The sequence below is a fragment of the Gossypium hirsutum genome, chromosome A11, assembly GCF_007990345.1.
Source record: "Gossypium hirsutum isolate 1008001.06 chromosome A11, Gossypium_hirsutum_v2.1, whole genome shotgun sequence".
NCBI classification, from domain to species: domain Eukaryota; kingdom Viridiplantae; phylum Streptophyta; class Magnoliopsida; order Malvales; family Malvaceae; genus Gossypium; species Gossypium hirsutum.
This window is the reverse complement of record NC_053434.1, coordinates 87,190,008-87,207,936: the sequence shown is the minus strand read 5'-3', so window position 1 is coordinate 87,207,936 and position 17,929 is coordinate 87,190,008. Positions and strand designations below refer to the sequence as shown.

Below are 17,929 nucleotides of genomic sequence, written 5' to 3'. Positions count from 1 at the left end.
CTAGGAAAATACTATAATTTCTAAAAAAATGGGTGACTTTAAAAAATTCTCCATTTTTTGGTGAAGCTAAATAAATTGGCACCACTAGAATTCTAAACTTGACATCCTATTACTTTGTTCTTTTTTTTTTATTTCCTTTTTTTAAGTTTTGTCCTATTACATCGTTCTATTACGTGATTTGTCCTATTCTTTCTTTTTTTTTCATTTACTTTTTTTATATTTTTTATTTGTCCTTATTTATTTTATTATTATTAATTTTAAAAAACTTGAACTATAGAGAATTTCAACAATAATGAGTTATGAGTTAATATTGAGGGTAAATCAATTAATGACTTGTTAGGTTCAAGGGGGTTCACTAAGGGTTAATTATGCAGGTAGACTTTTATGGAGTGAGTGGGTTAAACCTAGGTGCCTTTATCATCTCAACATATCAAATCAATTGGTGTGGTCTTGACATGCATAATCAAGCAAGTTCTAGAATAACAAATAAATATTGACGCACTCATAGCAATAATAAAAGTGAGAATGAAAGAAATAGTAGATGCTCTAAAGGCTCAAGATCTCACAAAAGTTATGGCTTTTTGATGTTAAACTTGTGAATTTCAACTCAAGATAATACCTAAACTTGAGGAAACAACCTAAAATTTTTTAATTCTAAAAAAATCAACTTATCATGTTTGATTCTCTAATTCCTTAAAAATCTAACAATCAATGCATAAATGCCTATGTTTTAATTCAAAACATATCAATAAAAATCATAAATTAATCAAAATTCATTCTAATAATGATATGAGAAGATTATTTGAGAGCAAGACAAAATTTAGGGATTTTTTTGATAATGATATAAATATCCCCCCACACTTAAGATGTACATTGTCCTCAATGTACAAAGATATATAATAGTGATATAAAGATAATATCAGAAGAGAGAGGGAAAGAAGTGAACCTTCTTGAATGTTGAATGGAATCTTTGAATTGGAGCTATGGAGAATACTCGACCAAGGCAATGATAAGATTGGAGGAGGATACTCCAGTGGTGGTAGAGGTTGGGTTCCACAACCACAGTGTCCAGCGAAGAGGTTATTGTGGTGGTCAGGCAGGACGTGGCAATCATGGAGAACTTTTTCTAGTGGAGTTTCAAGTTCCTAAGTGATGATGAGCTTTGGAGCTCTTTATAAATGTGATAAAATCAAGAACTCTTTAGGAAATATAAAGAAGCATAATTACACGTAATGAAATAGTTGGAACTATAAATTTTTTAATAAAAATTATAAAACCTAAAAATGAAATAGTATTAAAGGAAAATAAAATAAAAAGTACTTTAAAAAGATAAATAAAGATAAAAGTGAAAATAAAAATAATAAATAAAAAGTCTTTAAACATCGTCATTGTCAGATGGTTCGCGAGGTGGTGGTGGCAATGAGATGTGAAGGTGTTGACAAATCTGATGTAGAGTAGCATCAATGTGATTAAAGCATTGAAAATACTGTTGTTCAAATCGAGTAAGGCGCTCAGAGATGTTAGAGTATAAAGCAGCTGCATGATCTGGGCGATGAATGGGCAGTGGCTAAGATGGTGGGTCCTCGTCCTGTGGAGGGACATCATCAGTAATGTCCTCTGGGTCCTTCTCCTCGGCGGACTAGACTAGGCGGTACTGGGGAGGGTCAATTCCATGTCGTCGCTCAATCATCCTCATATGTAGCATACTCGAGATACCTTGTGGGGACATCTGACCAATGAGGGTGAGGGAAGATACTTGTACCGCTGTGTTGAGAAGGCCGAAATACTGTGCTAAGTGAGTCACATAAGGGCCGATGGATATGACTCCCTTCTTATGCCGCTCCGTCTGATGGCGAATGGCGAGGGCAATGAAATAGGCAAGGTTGAAGACGTGCCCGTTTGCCATATTCCATAAAAAGTAGGCGTCTTGAGTGTTGACGACACCGGTGCTCTCTCGCTGCCCTGTCAGAGTGTGGGCCAAGATGGCATGTAGGTATCGCAGGGATGGGGTGAGAGCCGATGCCTTGGAGCTACTAGGGTCGTAGGTGCCCAAAGCAGGAATGAGAGCCCTTCAGCAATTGGAGGGAGACAAGTGGATGTGGCGATGAAGTGTGTCAAAATCATTATCTTCCATGAGCTCCTCCGTATAGAGCCTCAAAGCGACGCCGAACTCAGGTATGCTCAACTGGTTGACTAAACCGTCGAGACGGAACTGGACCATTCCGGGATCATCAAACTCCGTCATAACTACTTGAAGATGGAAGGTCGAGCAGGGTTCGAGTGTGAGCTCAAGGTATGTCGGCTCGATGATCTCGAAGAAGAGCCCCCATGGGTAAGTTGTCAGAAGGGCTCGGACCGCGTCAGCCAGTTGGATTTGTTCAAGTGTGGCCAAGTCAATGCAACGGCCCGCACCTAAGGGTCGGACCCGTAATATCTGAAATAGTTCCTCCTACGGTCCTGGTGGGAATTGGAGGAATGGGTGCCTGATGTCCGTGGTAGGACCAGAGGATGATGCTGCTTCTTTCCTTTTTTTCGAGGCGGGGATGGCAGTTTTCTTGCCGCGTAGCTTCGACATGATATACTTGTAAGAGGAACTTAAATCTTAATGAATGTAAAAGATAACATATATTAAAAACTTCAAAAAGGAGTTAACCATGAATTGAACTAACAAATGCAATAAAAAAATACTAACACTACCAAAAGCAATCAAACTTGATAGAGATTTTATGGTACATGGCAGAGTAATAGTAGAACTAAATTCAAAATGAACTAAATGAAAGTATTTAAGCATGGTGAACTAAATCCTAAAAATGAGGATGATATGATAAACAATTAGTAGAAAAAGCAATAAAAGGATAAAAATTAGGATTATCATGTTAGTAAGCATCCGAAGGAAGTAATAGAGAAGTGAAAACCGTTAATGGAGGAGTGGTGGCCGAATGAGCGACGGTGTGATGGTAAAGAGTGGTTGAGGTCTGCCACAAGCGTGGGCAGTGTGCCGTGTGGTGCGCAAGGGTGAGAAGAGGGGAGGAGGGAGAGAGAGGGGAGAAAAATGAAGGAGAAAGGAAAGCTATGGTGGCCGGTTGACGGTGGGAGAGGGGTTAGATTTTTTTAGGGAAGGGAATGATGAATAGTGAGGGGTTTATATAAAATGGGGCATACGACAGTGGGGCACGCCCTTGTGCCCTTATTTCAGCCCGTGTGTTTCGTGATTTTCAAATTTGGGTGCGTCTGAAATTCAGCCGAGCCGTATTCGTTGGGCATGTTGGTGCACACGACCGTGTCACACGACCGTGTCGCACGGCCGTGTCTTACTTTGTTCACTTCTCCCACACCTGTGTATGAATGCACACGTCCGTGTTGTTTTTATAGTCTCGAGCACGGGTGGTGAGTACAGGTGTGTCGCATGCTCATGTTAATTTCTCAGTTTCAACCACGGCTTCTAGACACGGGCGTGGCGTACGCTCGTGTTATTTTGACAGTTTCATCCACGGCTATATCGCACAGTCGTGGCAACGTATCGAATCCCGTGTTGGGAAAAATTTGGCTTCGTTTTCACACGGCTGTATCGCACTGCTGTGTTGCCTCCTGTGGTATGGGCATGATCTAAGGCACGCCCGTGGGCCTGGCCGTGTGGTTCTGGAAAACCTGTGTTCAGTGACTCAGTTAGTGAAGTAAATGTTAAAAACTAAAATTTAAAGAAGTTAACACCGTTAGTGCTCGGGTTGCCTCCCGAGAAGCGCTTATCTATAGTCTAAGCTCAACTTTCCTCTCTTGTTGCGTGGTCATTGTGGTGCGAGGAGTTTACACTCCTCATCCCTGCTATCAATTTTATCAAAATAAGGTTTTAGACGAGTACTATTTACCTTGAACGTACCAAATTTGGGATGAATTACCTTGACTGTGCCGTATGGGGAAATGCTAAGTACTGTAAGAGGGATTTTTCCATTAGGTTCAGAGGTGGCAATCTGAGGGTCTGCTGCATCTAATAGTACTTTGTCTCCAACTTTAAGTTGATTTGGTGAAATATTGAGCTCATCATGGCCTGGTTTTGGTTTATCGTGTGATCTCAATTTTTGTGTCCGCCATTCATCTAGTTCCTTGACTTGTAGCCTTCGTTCTTCATAGATGGGTCTTTTGTCATTACTCGAATATGGCTCAAGTGTGTTCTTTGAACATGTTTCCTGCAAAAAAGGTTTTTCCACATGATCAGTATTAGTAGTACGATTTATACAATCACCCTTGATATTCGATGTGTTACTTGAATTACGAGCTTGAAGAGTGATTGTTTCCTCACTGCACCCACATCAATTATAGTTCTAGCAGTTGCTAAAAAGGGCCTTCCTAAAATTAAAGGCACGTCACTATCCTTTTCTATGTCTAGAACAATAAAATCAACTGGAATATGAATTTGTCAATTTTAACGAGTACATCTTCAATAATACCCCTAGGAAATTTGATTATTTTTTCTACTAACTGAATGCTCATCCTAGTTTGTTTAGGTTTCCCAAGGCCCAGTTGTTTAAACATTTTATAAGGCATGACATTGATACTGCCCCTAAATCAGCCAAAGCATTATTAACATCTAAACTACAAATTAGACAAGGAACCGTAAAACTCCCTGGATCTTTTAAACTGTTGGCCAGCTTATTCTGTCGTATGGCTGAGCAAACTGCATTTAAATCCACATGCGACGCCTCATCCAACTTCCACTTATTTGTTAAAAACTCCTTCAAGAATTTGATTGCGTTTGGCATCTGCAAAAGAGTTTCAATAAACGGTAAGTTAATATGTAATTTTTTTAATAATTTAAGGAATTTACCGAATTGTTCGTCTGTGTGGTCTTTCCTTGTTGCATTGGGGTATAGCACATGAGGTTTGTACTCTTTACTTACCGGTGTTTGTTCACTATGGTCTACCTCACCTTTGCTTTTACTTACCACAATTCCTTGCCTCAGTTCTGGTTCTGGTTCAGGTTCGACTAACCCTTCATCATCTTGAATGGTAATTACATTGAGCTGTTCCCTTGGGTTAGATTTAGTGTTACTCGGCAAGCTACCTTGTGGTCGTTTAGAAATCAATTTGGCGAGTTGGCTTATCTGAGTTTCGAGCCCTTAGATCGACCCTTGTTGATTCTTAAGTGCTGTTTCGAGATTCTAAAAGTGAGTTTTTGACACTAAAATAAACTTTGTTAGCATCTTCTCAAGGCTCGGCTTCTTTTCCTGTTGGTAAGGTGATTGTTGAAAACCCGGAGGATGTTGTGGCCTTTAATTCCCTTGACCACCCCACGAGAAGTTGGGATGGTTCCTCCAACCTGCATTATATGTGTTATTATATGGGTTATTTTGAGATCTAGAATTATTATTACCTATATATTGGACTTGTTCCTCCTCGGTGCTAGGGTTGAAGGGTTGATATTCTGTGTATGCTCCTCCTCCATTTGAATCACACCTCATCACTGGATGTACCTGAGTAGAACCACACAAGCCGTCAAACTTTTTATTTAAGAGTTCTACCTGGTTAGATAGCACAGTAACCGCATCGAGGTTGAAAACATCAGCTGCTTTCGTCGACTTTGTTCTCATAACTTGCCACTGATAGTTATTCAGTGACATCTCTTCAATAAATTCGTAAGCCACTTTATGTGTTTTGTTATTGATAGTCCCACCAGTAGCTACGTCGATAAGTTGTCTTGTTGAGGGGTTCATGTCGTTGTAAAACGTTTGAACGTGCAACCATAAAGGTAACCCATGGTGAGGGCACCTTCTAAATAGGTCCTTGTATCTCTTCCATGCATCATAGAAGGCCTCTAGATCTATCTTCACAAAAGAAGAGATATCGTTCCTCAATTTAGCAGTTTTAGCCGGCAAAAAATATTTAAGTAAAAATTTTTCGGTCATTTGTTCCCAAGTAGTGATTGACCCTCGTGGTAACGAGTTCAACCACTGTTTAGCTTTGTTCTTCAACGAAAAAGGAAACAATTAAAAGCGAATGACATCATCAGAAATGTCATTGATTTTAAAAGTGTCGCAAAACTCTAGGAAATTCGCCAAATGAGCGTTTGGGTCTTCGTCCTGTAAACCATCAAACTGAACAAACTGTTGGATCATTTGAATTGTGTTAGGTTTCAGTTTAAAATTATTTACAGCAACAGTAGACCTAACTATGCTTGACTCAGTTCCTTTTAAAGTAGGTTTAGCATAATCATACATAGTGCGTAGAGTAGGATTTTGATTTACTGGAACAGCAGCTATCGTAGGAAGGAGCAGGTTTTCCTGATTTTCAGCCATCTCCTCGGTTGTGGTGGAAATATCGTCCTTTTGCTCTTCCTCTATGTATCTTAGGCTTCGCCTTATTTCTCTTCGAATTCTGCAAGCTGTGCGATCGATCTCACTGTAAAAAAGTAATGGTCCTGACAGGTTTCTTCTAGTCATTCACTATAAAAACCTGCCAGAAGCGAGTAAATGAAAAATTAGAAAAGTAAATAAAAATTTAAATTGCAATAAAGTAAAATGGCTAAAGTAATAAAAATCGAGTGTTCCTAATATCTTAGTTCCCGGTAACGGTACCAAAAACTTGATGTGATGTGAATCGTGATAAGTTTTATAATTTATGAATGTCCATTCTTGAAAACAAACTATTATCACGACAAAGGCAAGCGCACCTTATCAAACAATAGTATAGCTTATGGCAAGACCGGGATGTCGAACCCAAAGGAAGTAAAAGTACTAGTATTAACTTTCTTTTTATTACCTAGCCTAAAAATAAAGGGGTTTGTTTTATCTAAACTAATTACTAAACTAAGAATGTACAAGAAGTAAATTGGGAAAATAACTTTTGGGAAAACTGAATGATTTGGACAATACCTGTAATATCCTGATTTTGGGCCTAGTCGGAATAGTGGTTTCGTGACCACAAAATCCGAGATAGAAATAATTATTTTTTGATTATTTTGAGGTCTATGATATGATTGCATGATTTTGTGAAAATTGCGTGAAGAAATTTTATGCATAAAGTGCTTAAATTGAAATTAGGGACTAAATCCGAATAATTTGCAAAACTTGAATTCTAGAAGTTTCTAGTATGAAATTGTTTTGAAATATTAATTAGGAGGTCTTAAATAGAAATTTTACCAATTTCTAAGTCTATGGACAAAAATTGGACATGGATGGAATTTTTGGAAAGTTTAGTAGTAAGGGCATTTTGGTCATTTAGGGGTAAAATGAATTAAAATACAAAATTAAAAGCCAATTTTGCTCATCTTCAACCCATGGCCGAATATAGCAAGGAGAAACCATGGCTAGGGTTTTTCAAGCTTCCAAGCTCGATTAGCAAGGAAAATTGAAATTCGGGCTAAAATGGGGAAAATACCAAGTTGTGGACGAAATGGTAAAAGTAGCCATTTTCGCATACGAGGTAAGTTCATGTGTAAATGTAGTAACATAATTGTCATTTTAAGCAATTTAATGTTGTTTATATGATATGATGCTGATTATTATCATGAAATGTTATGCTTTGTGGTTATTGTTGAATAATATGTAATTATGTGAATTACTTGATGAGTATGAACTATCACCGAAGTATCAATTTCGATATTCCGTGGAAGATGGCAAAGATGTGTGATCGAGGAAAACGCCCGTTTGGACCTTAGGAATAGATTAGGATACAAGTGACATGTCACTAGGATGGTTGAGCATCCGAACTCGTTGAGTTAAGTCCGAGTTCACTTATGGATGAAATGTCCGAACTCGTTGAGTTGAGTCCGAGTTCGAGAGATGTAACTAGGCATCCGAGCTCGTTGAGTTGAGTCCGAGTTCACTTATGGATGCGAACGCCCGAGCTCGTTGAGTTGAGTCCGAGTTCACTTATGGGCGGGTTACATGGTAGCTTGGCTACATATGTGGCATTTATGTGCAAACTTTCCATGTATCCGAATTATATTCCGATGTGTTCAACGGGTAAAGTTCTACTGAAATAGAGGAATACTCAAGATGAAAGGGACGTATTGGTAAGTGTTGTGAAATGGGTACTTTGAACAGGTATATACTTAACCCTCGGGTTGAAAAATCGATATAACAGCAATATGGTAAGATGATAAATGAAAATGTGATATGAATGTCTTGGTGATGATTGTGCAAATGATGTTTTATGTTTGCTTATATGGTTATGTTACTTGCTATTTGCATGTGAACTTATTAAGCATTTATGCTTACTGCCTCCTTTTCATTCCTTGTAGTGTTGACAAGCCAGCTCGGAAATCGGGAATGGTCGGAGGCTCGCTCACACTATCCGTATACCATCTTGACATTATGGCTTGTATATTTTGAGTATGGCATGTATAGCATTATAATCATTTTGTATATATGGTCTTATGATATGGTTATTGAGTGGTATGAAAATGCTTGGTAATGATTAGCCATTGGAATGGCTAATCATGATCATATTTGGTGTTATGTATGTCAAATTGCTCTCTAATCCATGGAAACCATGAAATAGGTAAAATTTACCATAAAATAGATTCAGACAGCAGTAGTGACGTGAATTTTAAAAATCACTAAAAATAGTAGAAATGGAATTAAATAATGAATAAGTTATGGAATCGAAGCTTGATGAGTCTATTTTCACATGGAAGAAGCGAAACAGGTATATGAGCTATATTTTATGAGATGTTTAAATTTTTGTGAAATAGGGCCAGAGCGATTTCTGGATCCCCTGTTCTGAATTTTGAAATTCACCATAAATTTTACAAAGATAATTAGAAGTCATGATTTATATGTACAGATTTCTTATTGAGTCTAGTTTTATTAGAGATAAACGGCATAGTCATTGAAGCTCTGTACAGGGAGATATCTGATTCGTAATACACAGAGGTCAGAGTAGTCGAACCCTGAAATAGGGGAGACTTTAACTAATAAACTGTACTAATTTGCCTGACCAAAAATTCTATAAAAAAATTAGTAGATAGATATATGAGTCTAGTTTCAGTAAAAATTTACGGAATTAGATTTCGAGTTTCGGAACTCGAGATATGATTTTTAAAGCGACTGTGATGCAGTTAGCCAGCTTGTCTGGAAATTTTAAAATGAATTGTATGAGCTGTTTAAGTAATGAATTAAGTCCGTTAACACCTCGTGTTCGACTCCGGCAACGGTCTCGGGTACGGGGCGTTACAATACCTAAGGGAAAAATCCACTTAGACTTTACTTGTTATTGACTCTGAATCAGACGATTTATTCACTTAACTTGATCCGTAAAAATCCCTAAGTTATATTATTATCTCTCTCGAGCTAACAACATCTAACCCTAGGTTGATTAATTGAAATCTCTTTCTAATTAAAACCCCTAGTGTTGCATTAACTCGATCTATGGATTCCATTATTAGGTTTCACCCTAATCCGGCAAAATTATGTTACCTTATCTCTCGGCGTGCAATCAACTTCGCTTAATTATGTTAGATCTACTCTTAGACAGGGACTTTTGCTCCTCTGAATAAGCACATCAATATTTGAATCAATATCCTGGAATATTAAAGCAAGAATTAAGAACTAATAATTAAGAACAAATCAAACATTTATCATCCAATTCAGATAATAATAACACGATCTGTCTTAGGTTTCATTCCCCTTAGGTATTTAGGGGGTTTAGTTTATATTTATAAAAGAAAACATCTCGAAAGAATAATGATAACAAAACATAAAGAAAATCCAAGAACACTTGAAGGGAATTGAAGGGAGATCTTCAGTCTTGAAGGTGAATACGACTTCTGAGATGGATCAATCGGCTTTCTTCGAGTAAATCCTTGCCTCCTACTTCATGTGTCCCCTATAATCCTCCTCTAGTGTGTTTAAATAGGCTTTAGAATGCCTAAAAGCCCTCAAGAGTGGCCTTTTTCGAATAGGACTAAACTTGGGCTCGACAGGGTCATGCCCGTGTTCGATTGCTTCAAACCATGTTCGAGTTTGTTGAATGGATACGGGCGTGTGGTTTGCCTGTGTACAGAAGTCTAGGCCGTGTTGATTTTACATGTTGGTCTATTTTCCCCGTTTTCGGCCCGTTTCTCGCTCTTTTTACTCTCATATGTTCATCGAAGTATAAAACACAAATTTAAAGGATTAGGAGCATCGAATTCACCAAATATAAGGAGAAATCATCCATAAATGTGCTAAACATGGGATAAATATATGTATAAATTGCGGTTTATCAAGCATCATATCAGAGATTGTCCATGGAGGCCCAATCAGATGCAAGCTACCGGTATGGGTACTGTACAGAAGTCGATGGGTGTTCAGCAGCCACCGAGAGGCCGTGGTCAAGCTAGAGGTGGAAATGGTTTTGGTCATGGTCAAAGGGCACCTGGCAGAGGTGCTGCTCGCACTGGGGCGAGGCAGCCAACTTTGGTTTATGCTGCACGTTGCTGAGAGGATGGAGATACTCCAGATGTTATCACGGGTACGTTCTTCATTTATAATGTGCCTTATACTACATTGATAGATATAGGATCTACTTATTCCTATATAGCTTATAATGTGTCTGAGACTTTGGATATCTTGGTTGAGAGTACTGCAAGTGAGATTACTATGTTGAGTCCATTGAGGCAGTCTGTAAGGGTAGATAAACTGTTCAGAGATGTCCCTTTGGAGGTTCAAGGAGTTACCTTTTTGGCGGATCTGATGGAACTTCCTTTTGGAGAATTTGACTTAATTCTGGGAATGGATTGGCTGGTAAAACTTCAGGCAAGCTTGGATTGTGCTGCTAAATGTATGGTACTGAAAACTGCAAAGGATGAAAAGGTAGTTGTAATTGGGGAGCGTCGGAAGTATTTGTCAAATGTGATCTCTACATTAAGGGCCAAGAAATTGGTTCGTAAGGGTTGTGAGGAGTATCTAGCCTACATCGGTGTTTCAGATTCTGAGGTTTCTTCTGTTAAGGATATCAGAACAGTTAAAAACTTTCCGGATGTTTTTCCCGATGAGCTACTTGGGTTACCTCCAAACCGTAAAGTTGAGTTTTGGATTGAGCTTCTACTTGGTACAGCTCCTGTGTCCATCACCACTTATGGAATGGCACAGAAGGAGCTTGTGGAGCTTAAGGCTCAAATTCAAGAGTTGTTAGACTATGGGTTCATCCGCCCTAGTGTGTTTCTGTGGGGAGCACCGGTATTTTTTGTGAAAAAAAAGAATGGATCCATGCGTATGTGCATCGATTACCGATAATTGAATAAGTTGACCATTAAGAATAAGTACCCCCTACCCAGGATTAATGATCTGCTCGACCAGTTCTGTGGAGCTTCAATTTTCTCTTAGATTGATCTCCGATCGGGGTACCATCAACTGAGGGTTAAAGAGACTGATGTTTATAAGATAGTGTTTAGGACTCGTTATGGTTTTTACGATTTTCTAGTGATGCCATTTGGATTGACGAAAGCACCAGCAGCTTTTATAGATCTGATGAACCGATTGTTGCAGCCCTATCTGGATCGGTTCATAGTGGTTTTTATTAATGACATCCTGATGTATTCGAGGACTGAAGATGAACATGATGAACATCTTCGAGTTCTTCTACAGATTTTGAGGGAGAAATAATTGTACTCCAAGTTTGGTAAGTGTGAATTCTGGTTGCGAGAGGTAGCTTTTTTGGGTCATGTGGTATATGTTGAAGGGATTAGGGTTTATCCTCAAAAAATTGAAGCTGTTCTGGATTTGAAGTCGCCTAAGACTGTATCAGAGATTCGTAGTTTTTGTAGGACTGGCAGGGTATTATCAACGATTTGTTAAGGGGTTTTCATTGATTGCTGTACCTCTAACGAAGTTGTTGCGTAAGGGTGTTCCGTTTAACTGGACTGATGCACAGTAAGAGAGTTTTGAAAAGCTTAAGAAAGTTCTGACTGAGGCCCTTGTCTTGATACAGCCAGAGTCTGGGAAAGAGTTCATTGTCTACAGTGATGCATCACATGTTGGTCTAGAATGCGTGTTGATGCAAGAGGGTAAGATGGAGGCTTATGTGTCTCGTCAGCTTAAGACTCATGAGGCGAATTATTTGAAGCATGACTTGGAATTGGCCGCAGTGGTATTCGCACTGAAAATTTGGAGGCATTACCTGTACAGTGAGAAGTGTATTATTTACACGAATCATAAGAGACTCAAGTATCTCCTCACTCAGAAGGAGCTAAATCTTTAGGTAGCATAGATAGATTGAGCTACTTAAAGACTAAGATTGTACGATCGAATACCATCCTGGTAAGGCCAATGCGGTGGCTGATGCACTGAGCCGTAGGGCTATGACTGATCTGAGGGAGATGTGCGCTCGTCTCAGCTTATTTGATGATGGTAGTCTATTGGCCAAACTTCAGGTTAAACTGACATGAATTGAGTAGATTAAAGGTAAATAGCTGGAGGATTAGTCACTAGGACTTCGATTCTGACAGATTGAAAGTGGTAACACATCAGACTTTGGACTGAATAGCAAAGAGGCACTCTGTTTCCATGGGAGAGTCTATGTACTGAAGGATACTGATTTGAGGTGCTCTATACTGCGAGAGGTGCATAGTAGTCCTTATGCTATGCATCTTGGTGGAAATAAGATGTACTGAGACCTTCGAGAGATATATTGGTGGCCGGGTCTTAAGCGTGAAGTTACCAACTTTCTGGGTAAATGTCTGACTTGCCAATAGGTGAAGGTTGAACATCAGTTACCTTCAGGGTTGCTTTATCCAGTTAAGATTCCGCTTTGGAAGTGGGAGAGAGTGACTATGAACTTCGTTAGTTGGCTACCCCTAATGCCTACTAAGAAAGATTCAGTATGAGTCATCGTGGATCGATTGACCAAGTCCGCCTATTTCATACTAGTTCGTACCGATTACTCTTTGCAGAAGTTAGCTGAACTGTATGTGTCTGAGATAGTAAGACTGCATGGGGTACCAGTTTCCATAATTTCTTATAGGGATCCTCGTTTCACGTCTCGATTCTGGAAGAAGCTGTATGAAGCTCTCGGTACAAGGTTGGACTTCAGTACTGCATTCTATCCTCAGATAGATGGCCAGTGAGAGAGAGTGATTCGATACTGGGGGACATGTTAAAGAGTTGTGTGATAGATTTTCGGGATAGTTGGGAGGACTACTTGCCGTTAACAGAGTTTGCATATAACAATAGCTATCAGTCTAGCATACAGATGGCACCTTACGAGGCATTATATGGTCGTAGGTGTCGTAGTCCTTTGTGTTGGAAAGAGTTGGGTGAGGAGCGTGTTCTAGGCCCTGAATTGGTTTCTGATACCAAGGATAAAGTTAGACTAATTCGGGATCGACTGAAGGCGGCATCTGACAGACAGAAGTCGTATGCAGACCTGAAACATAAGGAGATTGAGTATTTTGTAGGGGACTTTGTCTTCCTCAAGTTCTCACCATGGAAAAAGGTATTGAGATTTGGGCGAAAGGGCAAGTTGAGCCCTAGGTTTATTGTGCCTTACCGCATACTGAAACATGTAGGGTCACTTGCATATCAGTTAGAGTTTCCTCCAGAATTAAACCAGATTCACGATGTGTTTCACATCTCTATTCTGATGCGCTACCACTCTGATCCCACACATGTTATCTCGATTGAAGAGATTGAAGTTAAGCTAGACCTGACTTTTGAAGAGTAACCAATTCAGATATTAGAGCGTGATGTAAAGGTTTTAAGGAGGAAGTCTATTCCACTGTTTAAGGTACTTTGGCGTAACCACAGTTCTGAGGAGGCCACGTGGGAACCCAAGAAGGCGATGGACAACAATACCCTCATTTGTTCTGATCAGGTAAATTTTGGGGCCAAAATTTTCTTTTAGATGGTAGAGTTGTAACGCCCCAAAATCCTAAGTAATTGTTTTTGTATGTTTGTGGTACACAACTGTGTATCTGCTTCAGTGGTTAAGTATTTTGGGTGTGTGTGAGAAGTCTTGGGTTCAAGCCTTGGCTTGTGCAATTTTTTTTTTAATATGAATAAACCTTGTCTCTAGTCAGTAGGCTTTTTAAATAAATGTGGGTATTACATGACAGAAAGGACCTGCTGGTCTAGGGGATAAGTGGCGTGTCATTGCTACTGAGGGTCTTGAGTTCGAGTCTTGCTTGGCACAAGGGAGTGTTTTATTTTGCTGCTCTTGCCATGTGGGTGGTAGAGGTTGACCGGAACACTGCTGAGTCGAGTAGAGTTTGAAATTGATGGTTATGGAGATTATGATGGAGAGATTTTAGGAGGAAAATGTGGGATGTTGAGGTTGTGGAAAAGTTGTTGCCGAATTGGTACTCTAATCACTCAGAATTCGGCTTTGGGGGTTGGTATTGCTCTCTATTTCGGTTGCTGTGGTTTTGGGTTGCTCTTTCATCCTTTTTGGTTTTTGACATTGCTTTCGGGTTCTTTTCATTCTTTGTTTTGGTAGTCGAAAATTGCCATTGACCATTCAGGTACTTTTCGTGTTGGTTTTGTTCTTCATCATAGCACCCTACTGACCGATTTTCTCTTTTTCCTTTACTCATTTAGCAATCATTCTTTCGCTTGTTCTTATTTGTTTTGGCCGAATACACTTCTTTCCCCTTTCTCAAACTCTTTTGATTTTTAGCATGGGTTTTGATCGATTCTCTATTTCTTTTCCCTTTCTCAATCGATTTCCTCTTTCACCCATTACATCTTCTTCTCACCTTCAATTCTTTTTGTGCTAACGAATTCCCTCTCTTCTTATCTGGTTACTTTGGCCGGTTACTTCTCTCTCTCTCTATTTTATTTTTGATTTTTGCAATCGTTTTTTGAACAATCGGTGGGTGCTTGGTTCTTCTCTATTCTCTCTTTCTCTCTGTATAGTAATATTCCTTCTAACATTTTCCTTTGCTGCCGATTATGGCTAGGGGCATATTGGTGCTAGCCTTGCCTCTGTCGTGTTGGGTACTCATTTTGGGGATAGGCCGATTCTTCCCTTCCCTATAATCTATTTTGTGTTTTTGGTAAGTTCTATATGTTAGTACAAATTGCTCATGCAAACGATATTGATGAAGGTTAATAGAATTCAGTTGTATGCAGACTTTCGCCAATGAGGTTGAAATCAGTCTTTGTCAATGGTTTAAGTGGGCTAAGCCACATTCATTCAATCAAGGCAAGTATTAGTTATTATTTTGGGATAAGTATTGAGAAGAGCTGTTAACCTTATTGTCAAATGATTAATAGAATGTCTTAGTTGAATGTAGGTTTTGGTGCTCGTGGCCTATTCGCACATTTTTGTACAAGTTGTGTAGAAACACTGCCCTTAATCATAGATCGGCAAAAGTCGAAATAAGTGGCTATTGACGCTACACGGGCATGCGCTCACTCATGCGGTAGTCTGTATGCCTAAACATGGGCGTATAATCATTGAGGCCAGCCATAAGCAATTTCATGGGCCGAGGCCGTTTTGGGCCATTTTGGGCCGAACTGAGCTGTGTGGGCTCCACGGGCATGCAGGCCCCACTCGGGTAAACCATACGAACGTGTAGTGAATATTGGGCTAGGCTGTGAAATCCACACGGCCAAGGCCATTTCTGAGCTATGTGGTCCACACGGGCCTGTAGGCCCACATGGGCCGTAATATGGACTGTGGGCCCATTTTCACTGTTTGACTGTTAAGGTTGCACGGGTCGCCCGAGACGTCTGTGGACCTACTGTTGGGTCAGTAAGTGTTCCTAGACCCCCTAATTGATAAAATAACTGAAATGCCCCTACATGAAATAATGACTGATATGCCCCTATGGGATGTATGATTATGTTTGAGCATGTTATTTTATATATATTGATCACACGTATGATATTATGACATGATGCGTGATATGTTGCATGGGGATGGGATTTATTATGATTGGAGGAAGTATACTGTATTGGCAGCTCTGCTGCAAATACTGTTTAATGTCGCAACCGGTACTACTTGGAGTGTAGGGATGGGTGGGTGGATTTTATCCCCACATGGAGTGCAGGGTTGGACAGAGATAGAGTGCAGAGGTTGGTTGGGTAGGATCTTTTGATTGCATATTTGTACTGTAATGTCACTGAGATGGGCTCAGGCCCATACTGATACTGATACTGTATTGGGCTAAGGCCCTAACTGAAAATGAACCTTTACTGAATTAGGCATAGGCCCAAACTGTATATGATCACTGATTGATTATTTGATATGGGATTACACACTGAGTTTTCACAACTCACCCATCTGTTTATCTGTACAGGTAATCCCCAGACTTAGGCGGGTCATGCTACGAGGGTCTCGAAGGTGGCCACACAATCGCACAGACTTTCTCATTGGGTTTTTAAACTATAAGTAGTTTTATTTTGGGTGTTTTTAATGTAATAAGACCTTTTAAAATTTTGAAGCTTTAATTTGGAGTTTTACTCATTTGGATTTATATCTATTAGTAGTAGGAAGTGGGTTTTCGAAAAGATAATTTTTTTCAAAACACCACGTTTATGTAACATGTTTCGAAAGCTTCCGCACGAAATAATATTTTAAAATTAATATCAATTTAATATGATTAACTTATGCCAAACAAATTAAGTTTTCAATGGGAACGAGACGTTCTAAAATCTTCGTTGAGATCACAAAGAGGTTAAATATATAGAACGGGTTTTTCAACGATATTATACTTTGCGAAAAACACTTCAATGTGACATCGCTAGATTCAGTCATAACATTCGGGTCGGGTCTGGGGTGTTACACAATCTGCATCAAAGAAGTTTCGAGATGATTATAGCCATTCAAAAGCTAATGTGGGACATTCGAGTAGAGATCGTGCTAGATCTCATTCGAGCTTTAGAGCTCCAGCTACTTCTGTTGCCAGTGTTAGAAATATCAAATCTGATCGACTCGAGTGTAAACACTGTGGTAAAAGACATCCCGACAATTGTAGACTATATGATCGTGTTTGTTTCAAATATGGATCTTTAGACCATTTTATTCGTGATTGCCCCGAGTCTATTGAGCAAGAGATTATGCAAAATTTGAGGCCAAGTGGCAATGCATCTCATGGTAGACCTTCTAGAAATACGGGTAATCTGAGTGGTATCCAGAAGGGAACTAAAGACACTACTGTTCGATCTGAGGCTAGAGCACTTGCCAGAGCCTATGCCATTTAAGCTCGTGAGGAAGCTTCGTCTCCAGATGTGATTACGGGTATTTTTACCCTTTACGATACTTCTGTGATTGCTTTGATAGATCCTGGATCAACACATTCATATATATGTATGAATTTAGTATATAGTAGGACTTTGCCTACAGAGTCCACTGAATTTGTGATTAAAGTATCTAACCCCCTAGGTAAAAGTTTTTTAGTTGACAAAGTTTACAAGAACTGTCTGTTAATGTTTCAAGATATTTGTTTTCCGGCTAATTTGATGTTATTACCCTGTGATGAGTTTGATATAATTCTGGGTATGGATTGGTTAACTTTTCATGATACTTTGTGAATTGCAAATAGAAAACTATTGATCTGAGATGCAAGAATGATGAAATAGTTCGAATTGAATCTAGTGATTTAAATGGGTTACTGAATGTGATTTCGTCAATGAAAGCTCTAAGTATTGTGAGAAAAGTTTGTGAAGCTTACTTTGCCTATGTGATTTATTCGAAAGTGTCAGAAAAGAGAGTTGAATCAGTATTTATTGTCCGTGAATTCCTTGATGTGTTTCCTGAAGAACTTCCGAGTTTACCTCAAATACGAAAAGTGGAATTCGGCATTGAGTTAGTACCAGAAACTACTCCGATTTCAATAGCTCTGTATAGAATGGCTCTGATTGAACTAAAAGAATTAAAGTCTCAGTTGCAAGAATTGATCAATAGAAGGTTTGCTAGACCTAGTTTTTCACCTTGGGGTGCTCTTCTTCTGTTTGTGAAAAAGAAAGACGGTACGATGAGTATGTGCATAGATTATCATCAATTGAACAAG

At 39.3% G+C, this 17,929-nt stretch overlaps 1 non-coding gene across 1 annotated transcript; it reads left to right on the top strand.

Annotated features, from left to right (window-relative positions):
- The first annotated feature begins 5,745 nt into the window (after window positions 1-5,745).
- LOC121210426 (small nucleolar RNA R71) lies at window positions 5,746-5,852 on the top strand. The gene has a single exon (XR_005905541.1). It is a non-coding gene; the product is annotated as a small nucleolar RNA R71 (small nucleolar RNA).
- The last annotated feature ends 12,077 nt before the right edge of the window (window positions 5,853-17,929 follow it).